Here is an 11,401-nt window from a genome sequence, read left to right on the forward strand (position 1 = left end):
TTGTCACAAAATGTACTTTCAACAGACCCTGTGTCACTGGGTCCTCAGGGTTCATTCCAGAGTATTTCCGCATTGAGTCCCTTAATCTTTGCAAGCAAGCTGAGGGAGTCTCATCTTTCTCCTGTCTAACTTCAAAGGCTTTCGTCAGATACTGCGACTTCGGAACTGCCTCTCTTATTCCTTTTAGAATCAGGTCTTTCAATTTCCTCATTTCTTCTCTATGCTCCGGGTTTTGGTTTTCCCACTGGGGTCTCTGAGGGGAAACTTCACCTCTCCCTGTCCAGCATCCCCATCTCCAATCGGGTGTTCCCTGTCCCATATTTTAATGGCAGCTCCTCGTATAAGTCCCCTCTCCTCCCCAGTAAATAGTATATTCAAAATAGACATTAATTCAGCCCAGGTATACAGACTGGGCCCCAAAAATTGGTCAATTTGTTCAGACAACCCCACCGGATCCTCAACCAGGACCTTCATTTCCTTTTTAAATGTTCTGACCTCCCCACTGGTGAGGGGGGCACTTACAAACCCAATCTCTTTGTCCCCTATGGGTACCTCCCGAAGGGGATAAGTCGTTACGTTTTTCCCCTTTTTTCTTTTGTTTTCCCCCCTTAGACTTTGATTTAGATTCTCCGGAGGCCTCCTCTACATCTATTGTCGCTTCCCTTTCTTTTGCTGAGAATTGAGGGTCAGGAACAACAACATCCCCAGCCCCTGTCCCTTCGTCCTCCTCTTGTGAATCATCTGTTCCCTGTCTGTCTGTCTGTCCTCCTTCCCCTTGTTCACCTAACCTGATTTTATGGTACGGGGGGGGCAAACAGTTAAGAGGATCCCAGGGACTAGGTGGGGCAGAGAGGGAATCCTTTGTCTTTACTAACATCATTCCCAAACTGCCCTTCCAACAGGATGCATAATCCGCCTCCTCTTGACTAAAAGGTTGTTTTCCATTCACATACAACCCTAAATACTGACAGACTCAACCCTCGTCCGAACCGTACTTTGGCCAGAAGACAGACGGACGAAGGATTGGTTCTTTGGTCCATACTAAACAACAATATTTAATCATTTTCTTTTTATCTTTTGCTCTTGTACAAGTATTACTTGTCCAATCCCGCAACATCCTCCCCAACGGACTTTCAGGAGGAATGTTACCAGGGACTTTTTCGTCCCTTACTCCGTGACAGCTACTCTGCCTACCCCCCATTTTCCCGGGGCCCTCGCTAGTCCCTCAGCGAGTAATTACCTCTTTTCCCGGCCACCAAGGCAATACTTAAAAGTCTGTTTTTCTTACCTTGGTCTGTGCACAGAATTGTCTGGCCCCTTTTGTCACCGTATCTTCTATCGAGCTCCTATCACTGTCTGATTCAGATGTCTCTCTTAGTCACCCAAGGGAGCAGACCAAACCGGGACACGAGACCGCTCCTCAATGGGGAACGGGACGCGTCTTCCCAGTGTCCAAGGCCAGCCACTCCCCCCGGTGATGGAAGAAAATCCCGGACACGAGCCCCCAATTGTGAGAAACAAAGCCCACTCACATCAATAATTTCGGTCCGAGACCAAATATCTGAAACAGCAGCGTCGTTTTATTTGTACACCTGCAGGTGGGTGCCTTGTCTAATTGCCAGGTAAGGCAATGACAAATGCACAGTATACCCCAAAAAACACTTGCAATTTATACAGTTTTTTCCCATATGTTTTCCTTATTCCATTGTTTGTTCCCTGCTTCGCTTACGTCACTCATTTCCTTAAGACTTATCCCACAACTTCTTGTCCGTGACAAACTCTTATCTCTGACTCCCATAAGGGTGTTTGACGTCAGTCTACTGTAGATTATTGATTAGGCATATCTTTTCTTCTATCAGCATCTATTTCTATCCAGAGGCCACTTTGACCTCTTTGATTAGGGTTTGTTCCTGTGTCTCCGTGCAAGTGGGGGAAACAGACGTTTTCCTGTTTGCCCATACATCCACCATTGTTCTGTAATCACGTCTCATGCTAACATACCATTTTCTTTTTGCTGAATATATATTTTCTCATTCCTGTTCTGTATCAGAATTTATAGTTGCAGAAATAACATTAATTCATTTATATCCCACACACGTGACCCTGTTTTGCCCGCGAAACGGAGGACCACGTGACCTCCTTGCACGCCTCCGGCATGTGAAACAGGGCATCATGTGACCTCCCTGCACGCCTCCGGCGCGTGAAACAGCATCACATGGCCCTGCTTTGCAACGGAGCGGCGCACCACGTGACCTTGTTATGCGCGCACGCATAACGGAGCACCCCCAAAGGCTTCCGAATGTCGAGTATATTTACACTCGCAGCCAGCCATATATTTAGAACATAGAACGTAGAAGAATACAGCACAGTACAGGCTCTTTGGCCCTCAATGTTGCGCCGTACCAAGCCCACGTAACCTACACTAGCCCACTATCCTCCATATGCCTATCCAATGCCCGCTTAAATGCCCATAAAGAGGGAGAGTCCACCACTGCTACTGGCAGGGCATTCCATGAACTCACGACTCGCTGAGTAAAGAACCTACCCCTAACATCTGTCCTATACCTACCATCCCTTAATTTAAAGCTATGCCCCCTCGTAATAGCTGACTCCATACGTGGATAAAGGTTCTCACGGTCAACCCTATAAGTAAGTCATATATTTACAAGTCCCCCTTTTGGTCTTATGAAAATGAGACCAACAAACCAGTTTTATACATCACATTCGCTCTCCGATATATAGTTTTCCCTTCTTGACAGAGCTATGGTTTCCGTCTCCATCTGGTAGGGCGGGGGAGCCTTCCCTTCAATTGCTGTGATGATTACCCCCTGCAGTCTGACCGTATGGGATGTCCCCTCCACCACCCTGTTAGGTCCTGTCCACCTTGGCTCCGACCACTTCCGTATGATCACCTTCAGCAGGACCCAGTCCGTGGTAAGTGGCACCTGGCTCTGTCGGTCCCCCTTTTCCAATCCAACCTGTTTGGAGAAAGCTGACACCAAAGCTGTTAGTTGATCATAGTAAGGTTTGTACCTTAGAGAGTCTCCTCCTCCCTCTAACATCTGTATTCCAGCTCCTGGTCCCAGGAACTGCTGCCCTGTTGTTAGCTCGTACGGGGTAAACCCTATGATGGAGTTTACTGAACTTCTAATGGACAGTAAAGCAAAGGGTAGGGCCTCCACCCAACTTAACTTTGTTTGGGCACACATTTTTCCTATTTTTCCTTTTATGGACTGATTCATTCTTTTCACTTTTCCTTGTGACTGAGGATGGTACACTGTTCCAAACGCATGTTTCAGTCCTAAAGCTGCTTCAACTTCTTACAGGTCTTTGTTCTTGAAATGTGTGCCATTATCTGACCTGACTCTCTTTGGAAACCCATGCATTGGAATGTATTGGTTTATCCAAAATTTGATCACTGTTTTTGCGTCTTCCTTTTTCGCAGGTATTGCTTCTGGCCAACCAGTGTATGCATCCACTGCAACCAAAAGGTACCGGTATCCGTTTACTCTCTCTATCATGTCAGTGTACTCAATCACTATTTCCTGATCTGGCATTCTTGGAAGAGGGAATTTTCCCTCGTGTGGTTTCACTGTTGGTCTCACATTGTATTCTGTACACGTTCTACATTCTCTGATATAATTTTCAATCATTGCTGGAAAGAACAGATGCCACCAATGTGTCAGATACCTCTGCATCTGTGTTTTTCCACAATGTGTCAACCCATGAGCTTTCTGGAGCATGGAAGCTATCAAACCTGGGGGTAGCACTGGTCTACCGTCCGGTGACCTCCAAATTCCTTCTGACTCTGTGGCCCCTCTCTCTCTCCAAACTGTCAGTTCATGAGAGAGGCTTTCTGCTGCTTTTTGATTAACACATTTGCATCGCAGGCAGGCAGCAGGTCATACACTGTTCTCTCTGTTTGCATCATTATATACTGTGGGGTATACCCTGCTGCTTTCTTTGCTGCTGAGTCGGCTTCCTGATTGCCCTTCGCTACTACTGTATCTGCTTTATCATGTCCTCTACACTTGACCACCGCCACTTCTGCAGGTTTCATTAGGGCCTCCGTTAATCTTTTCATATCTTTTTCATGTTTAATTGGGGTTTTTGCTGCTGTTAAGAATCCTGCTCTATTCCATTGACTGAGTTCTACCTGTATAGCCCCTGCTACATATGCAGAGTCGGTGTAAATATTTACTCTTTTTCCCTCTGACCATTCTAACGCAGCAATCATTGCCTGTAGTTCAGCCAACTGGGCTGATTCTTTGCCTGTCACTTTTCCTGTCAACACTTCCTCAAATCCCTCACTTGTCTGTCGCACCACTGCATAGGCAGGCTGCTTTAAGTCCTTCAGTTGGATGTCTGCAACAGCAACCATCTGTGAACAGCACTTCTTCTGGGTCTACTAGTGGAATTGCCTGTAAGTCTGCCCTAACTTTGACGTCTCTCTGTATCCTTTCCTCGCACATGTGTGGCTCTCCTTCTCCCATGTTGTCAGCCATGTTAATTTCTTCGTGTGTAAAAGTTATATGTGGTGCATTCATTGTAAAAGCTGTTAAGTTCACATAGGCCACTCTACTATGTGTCGTCAGTACCGTTAGTGAATGGCCCATGACTATATGTGCTACCTTTTGGAGAATGTTTGCTACCCCTGCTGCATGTCTTGTACATGGTGGGTGTTTGTCCTCTATTGGGTCAATGGTAACACTTACATACATCAGCACCTGCCTGCCTCCCCCTTTTTTCTGAAAGAGAACACCATTTACTGTGTGTAATTTTTCAGAAATATCGAGGAAAAATGGCTCTTTGTAATCCGGGACCGCTAAATCAGCAGCCCGCGTTAGGGCCTGTTTAAGAGATATGAAACTTTCGTCTGCCTCTGTGGTCCGCTGCAAATGGGCCGACAAATTTCTCATGCCTTGCTCGTTCACCATGGCTCTGAGAGGGAAAGTGAGCTCCCCATATGATGCAACGAATCGTTTGCTATATCCTGCCAACCCAAGAAATGAGAGCATGTCTTTTACAATGACTGGTTTGGTATGATGCAGAATGGAGGATCTATGGGACGGAGAGACACCTGTCCCCTTAGCGGAAATCACTCTACCCAAAAAAGACACCGTTTGTCTGCAGCATTGTAATTTAGCCCGTGAAACTTTGAAACCGACTTTATATATGCGAAGCAGCAACGTCTTTGTGACTGCCAGACAAGGAACATGGTCGGGTGCCGCCAAAAGAATGTCATCCACATACTGGATCAAAATCACCCCCTTTAGGAGTGTCAGGTCCTTCAGCTGCTGTTTCAGTACAGTACCTGATTGTGTTGGTTGGTTAGCTCAGCTGGTTAGAGCGTGGTGCTAATAACGCCAAGGTCGTGGGTTCAATCCCCGCAGTGACCACGAGAGGCGCTTCCGTCGTTAGCAGGGCTGTGTCAGTGTCCGCCGTGGCTTTATGGGCGGCACGGTGGCACAGTGATTAGCACTGCTGCCTCGCAGCGCCAGAGACCCGGGTTCAATTCCCGACTCAGGCGACTGACTGTGTGGAGTTTGCACGTTCTCCCCGTGTCTGCGTGGGTTTCCTCCGGGTGCTCCGGTTTCCTCCCACAGTCCAAAGATGTGCAGGTAAGGTGAATTGGCCATACTAAATTGCCCGTAGTGTTAGGTAAGGGGTAATTGTAGGGGTATGGGTGGGTTTCGCTTCGGCGGGTCGGTGTGGACTTGTTGGGCCGAAGGGCCTGTTTCCACACTGTAATCTAATCTAATCTAATCTAAACACCCCCAGCGACAAAATGAACCCTTGAGGGACCCTTGTATAACGTAGTTGCTAGCCTTTATAGGTGAACGAAAAAATGTCCCTCAAATGATCAGCTAAGGGCAAACAGAAGAACACGTTGGCCAGATCAATGCACGAGAACCACTTATGGTCAGGGGTCAGGACAGACATTGCAGTGTAGGGGTTTGGAACTGGAACTGTTGGAGTAGAAACGACGCTATTAATCCGCCTAAGATCATGCGCCATCCGATATTTACCGGTATTCTGCTTCTCTACAGGTAAGATAGGGGTGTTCCAGGCTGACTGGGAGGGTTCTAGCACCCCTGCTGCTAACAATCCTTCAATTGTGTCGGCAATGCCAGCTTCAGCCTCTGGTTTGTGTGAATATTGTCTCTGCCAAATTGAAGTGTGGTCAATTAAATCGAATGTGATCGGTGTGACGTGTTTGCAGTGACCAACGTCCGTTGAACCTGCTGACCACAAGGTATCTGGTAGAGCGTCGAGCATCGCTGCAGCCTGTGGATGGTCTGTTTTCTCCCTGCCATGAAACCTTTCAATCTGCCTATGTTCCAGCAGTACCTTGTCAGTTGTCCTGTACATAATTCTATAGGCTTCCTCCGATGGTGAATATTGTAAACCGGGAAGCTGAGTCCAAACCCAACCAGAAGACAGATTTTTGTCCATTATCCTCATTTGCATATAGGGGTCTGCCAACCCTACATGCCCCTGGATTCTCGGGCCCCGTCAATATTCGTACCCCTGCCCTTCCGGGATAGTCTGGGGGTACTGTCCTTGCACCGGGGCTGCAGCTGCATTTGTGGCTTGGTAAGGCTGAGCAGCCTATTGAAAAAGAGGCTGACTTGAGCAGACATACTGTCCTCGGATCAATCCCTGTCCTCCCTTCTAGCCTCATTGAGCTGTAACTTCAGCAACTGCACTTGAGCTGACTCATTGCTCTGTTTATCTTCATCCTGTTTTGTCCTGTAACGCTTCATGTGGTGCGTCAAGTGTTTCTCCCACCGTTCTGGAGAACAAGCTGGGATATCAGGATTACTCTCCATTGCCTCTTTTACTTCCTTAGGCATCCCTGCCATAACAGCATTCCTAAATAACATGGTCTTGTAGCTGACCCGACCCTGGATGGCTCCCCGCAGTATCTGTCCACGTGCCCTTACACCTAGCCAAAAAGGCAGGCATATCCTCACCCTTCTTCATTGTGAAGGTGAGTGAGTGCATTGCTCCCGGTGGAATTGGAAATCTATCCTTCATTGCCCTTCCCACACAGGTGGCATGCTGCACAAACGGTTCTGAATCAGGTAGTAAGGTGGTCTCCGCAGACGCTTCAATCTGCTGTATTTCCCACATATTCAATTGCTTGCCCAACAATGCTTGGTGGGCGGCACAGTGGCACAGTGGTTAGCACTGCTGCCTCACAGCGCCAGAGACCCGGGTTCAATTACCGCCTCAGGCAACTGACTGTGTGGAGTTTGCACGTTCTCCCCGTGTCTGCGTGGGTTTCCTCCGGGTGCTCCGGTTTCCTCCGACAGTCCAAAGATGTGCAGGTCAGGTGAATTGGCCATGCTAAATTGCCTGTAGTGTTAGGTAAGGGGTAAATGTAGGGGTATGGGTGGGTTTCGCTTCGGCGGGTCGGTGTGGACTTGTTGGGCCGAAGGGCCTGTTTCCACACTGTAATGTAATGTAAAAAAAAAATGTAATGCTCTCCAATCGCCCATAGCTAACTTGTACCCTAGTGTATATTAGCAAAATTTAGTCATCCAAGGCCCACCTCCCTTCATGGGTGGGGGCATTTTATCCAAGATGCAGTTCATGTCAGTAAATGTGAAGGGCTGATAAACATCCCCCATATAAGAGCCTCTGTAAATTAATGGCATCTGGTGGTGCTGATACTGTATGGGTTGTCGTAATGTGTCTCTATGACGCAGCTGTAACTTGGTTCAGGTAGGGGCGTCATTGGAGGGCCATGTTCAGTATGCATTGTGGGTGAGCCTTTCAAAGTGACGGGGTAGGTGTGTGGGTCATCCTCCGTCAGGGATTCTTCGTCCTCAATATCTGTACTATTTTCAGACTCCCCCCCCCCCCCCCCCCCCCATCCAATTTGTCTCTATCTCATTTGTCCCTCAAATCTCTCCTTCTCCTGTCTGAGAACCCGTCATCTAGTAACTGAGCTGAGCTATGTAATCTTTCCCTCCTTTCACTCTCAACACTATACGGTGTCGAGTGAGCATCTGGCTCTTCCAATAATGAATGTCTCCCTTGTTTCGGCTGTTCTTTGTTTCTGCAGAGCGTCATTATCATCCCTGCTTGTCTCCTCCGTGTGGGCGGCACGGTGGCACAGTGGTTAGCACTGCTGCCTTACAGCGCCAGAGACCCGGGTTTAACTCCCACCTCAGGCGACTCTCTGTGTGGAGTTTGAACATTCTCCCCGTGTCTGCGTGGGTTTCCTCCGGGTGCTCCGGTTTCCTCCCACAATCCAAAAATGTGCAGGTTAGGTGAATTGGCCATGCTAAATTGCCCGTAGTGTTAGGTGAAGGGGTAAATGTAGGAGTATGGGTCTGGGTGATATACGCTTCGGCGGGTCGGTGTGGATTTGTTGGGCCGAAGGGCCTGTTTCCACACTGTAAGGAATCTAATTATCTAATCTAATCTCCGCTTCTTTAACTCTCCGTTCAGCTTCTAGTGTTAGTTTTTCTACCTTTCTGATGCTTTCTTCTACTGCTTCCGCCAGTCTCTCTTTTACTGCTTCATATACTCTCGTTCCTACTTCTTGCACATCCAACACCCCTTCTTGAACATACATAAGTGGCATTTGTGTTACAGGATATGGGGGCGGTGGTTGTACCCCAGGCAGTTTAGGATATAATGACGCGGATGGTCGTGGCTTTTCTGTCTCCTTCGCCAGTTTTGTCTCAGAGGTACCACCCACCCTCTTCTGTAATGTTTCTACCGCCATACAGGCTAACGTCATGTTGTGCAGATAAATCCTCCTCTCTTCTTTCTCCTTGCCTTCTTTTGTCCACTTTCTTCTAACTAATATTGACCCTTTCTTTCCCTTCATGTGCTTTTCAACTTCTAATTTAGCTTGCTCTCTGTTTTTCCTAAAAACGGTGACAATATCTCCCTCTCCCCATCTTTAGGGACTTTGCCCTGTTGTTATAATTCGTCCCAAATCTTATCATATTTCTCCATCATTGTTTTTTGTTTGTCCTTTGCAAGTCCACTAACTAACTGACTTCTAGCTTTACCCCACTGCTATTTTACAGGCAACATTAAGTCAAAAGAACATCTTCCGTATTCCTCACACTCCCCTTCCATTCAAATTCCCCTTCCATTTTACGTATTTTTGTTTTAATCCTCCCGTCTAGCAGTCAATTGGTTTAGATATAATATAACTGAGCAACTAACCCCATCAGAGACAAATCCGGTGGCCAGTCAGTTTGTATGGAGTACACCCGAGCAACTGACCCTTTCAGCGAGATTTATCAGCAGTGTCGTTGTCACCATTAGGTTTCCACTGCCAACTCTCTCTCGCTGAGACACCATCGTCCCTGTCTTCAAGACACTACTGGCTTTTCTGCCATCCTCCGTACATTCCCCAATATAAGCTTTAAAACATACAACACAATCATACACCACAATTTGTGAGCATTGCTTTTATGAGATCCTGCTCAATGGACTTTAAGCCTCCTCACACTTATGTACCTTGTTGCTTTTATGGGGACTCTAACCCCACGGGACTTTAAACCTGTACGTATTAAACTTTGGAAAATTTGTGAGCGTTGTTTTTATGAGATCCTGCTCAATGGACTTTAAACCTCCTCACACTTATGTACCTTGTTGCTTTTTAGATTTTTTTTAGATTAGATTAGATTACAGTGTGGAAACAGGCCCTTCGGCCCAACAAGTCCACACCGACCCGCCGAAGCGAAACCCACCCATACCCCTACATTTACCCCTTATCTAACACTACGGGCAATTTAGTATGGCCAATTCACCTGACCCTGCACATCTTTGGACTGTGGGAGGAAACCTTTATGGGGACTTTAACCCCAAGGGACTTTAAACCTGTACGTACGTTGTTGCTTTTATGGGGACTCTAACCCCAAGGGTCATTAAACCTGTACGTACTATATCAATACTTTATCCACTTACTATTACTAGGACACTTGCAGTATAATGACAACAATCAATTTAGTATTTCCAATTGCAGAACTTCGATATAAACAGGCGTCTGCTCAGCTTTTTTATGCGGCGCCGCTTGTTGTTGTCATCAGACGTCAGTTGTCCATTGTTTCTATTTTTCTCTCTTTTCCGTCACTTCTCCATCTTCATCACGTCGGGGTCACCAAATTGTCAGACTTTGGCTCAATCTACCTACTTACTTTCTTCTATGTGTGAGCCAAGTCCTGCGTGTTCTTTAAATGAAGCAATAGGAGAAGATATTCGGTCTCACACTTTTAGTTTATTTTAGCAATAAGTGGATAAAGCATACAGAGCTCTGGGTCTAGACCTTTCTGTCCCTGACAAACTATATAGTGTGTCAGTTCAGAAAATCCCACACCCTTCGGTCCCTGATCCAGTCTTTTTATATAATAAAAAACGTCATGCAATCACTGATGTGGGATTATCTTCTGATTGGCTGTTGATCTGACTCCATTCTCCGCCTCCTTACGTTCCCGGATGTCCGACCACACGTGACCTTGTTTTGCCCGCGAAACGGAGGACCACGTGACCTCCTTGCACGCCTCCGGCGCATGAAACAGGGCATTACGTGACCTCCCCACACGCCTCCTGCGCGTGAAACAGGGCATCACGTGACCTCCCTGCACGCCTCCGGCGCGTGAAACAGAGCATCACGTGACCCTGCTTTGCAACGGAGCGGCGCACCACCTGACCTTGTTCTGTGCGTGCACATACGGAGCACCCCCAAAGGCTTCCGAATGCCGAGTATACTTACACTCGCAGCCAGCCATATATTTATAAGTAAGTCATATATTTACAATAGTCAGCATGGATTGGTGCACGGCAAGTTTTTCAAAGAGATTACCAAGAAGATAGATGAGGGTAAGGCAATGTTTATTGTTTATATGGACTTTAGTAAGGCCTTTGACAAGGTACCACACAACAGCCTAGTCATAAAAGTTAAGTCACATGGGATCTAGGGAGAGGTAGCTAATTGGATCCAAAATTGGTTTGATGGTAGGAAGCATAGGTTGATGATTGAAAGTTGTTTCTCAGAGTGGAGGCCTGTGACTAGTGGTATACCACAGGGGTCAGTGCTGGGAACTTTGTCATTTATTATTTATATAAATGGTTTAGATGTGAATGTGCAAGGCATGATTAGTAAGCTTGCAGATGAAACTAAATTAGGAGGTACCATTGATAGCAAGGAAGGTTGCCAAAAATTACAGAAGAATCTTGATCATGTGGGAAAGTGAGCTGAGGATTGGCAAATACAATTCAATACAGCTAAATGTGAGGTGTTGCACTTCGGACAGTCAAACCAAGGTAGGGCATATACAGTGTTGAAGAGTGTGGTGCTTGAAAAGCACAGTCAGTCAGGCAGCATCCGAGGAGCAGTAGAGTTGACATTTTGAGCACAATTTCTTCA

At 46.8% G+C, this 11,401-nt stretch overlaps 1 non-coding gene across 1 annotated transcript; it reads left to right on the forward strand.

Moving 5' to 3' along the window:
• The first annotated feature begins 5,325 nt into the window (after positions 1-5,325).
• Positions 5,326-5,399, forward strand: trnai-aau. Its single transcript has one exon. It is a non-coding gene; the product is annotated as a tRNA-Ile (tRNA).
• The last annotated feature ends 6,002 nt before the right edge of the window (positions 5,400-11,401 follow it).

This window comes from Chiloscyllium plagiosum, chromosome 21 (assembly GCF_004010195.1).
Source record: "Chiloscyllium plagiosum isolate BGI_BamShark_2017 chromosome 21, ASM401019v2, whole genome shotgun sequence".
NCBI classification, from domain to species: Eukaryota; Metazoa; Chordata; class Chondrichthyes; order Orectolobiformes; family Hemiscylliidae; genus Chiloscyllium; species Chiloscyllium plagiosum.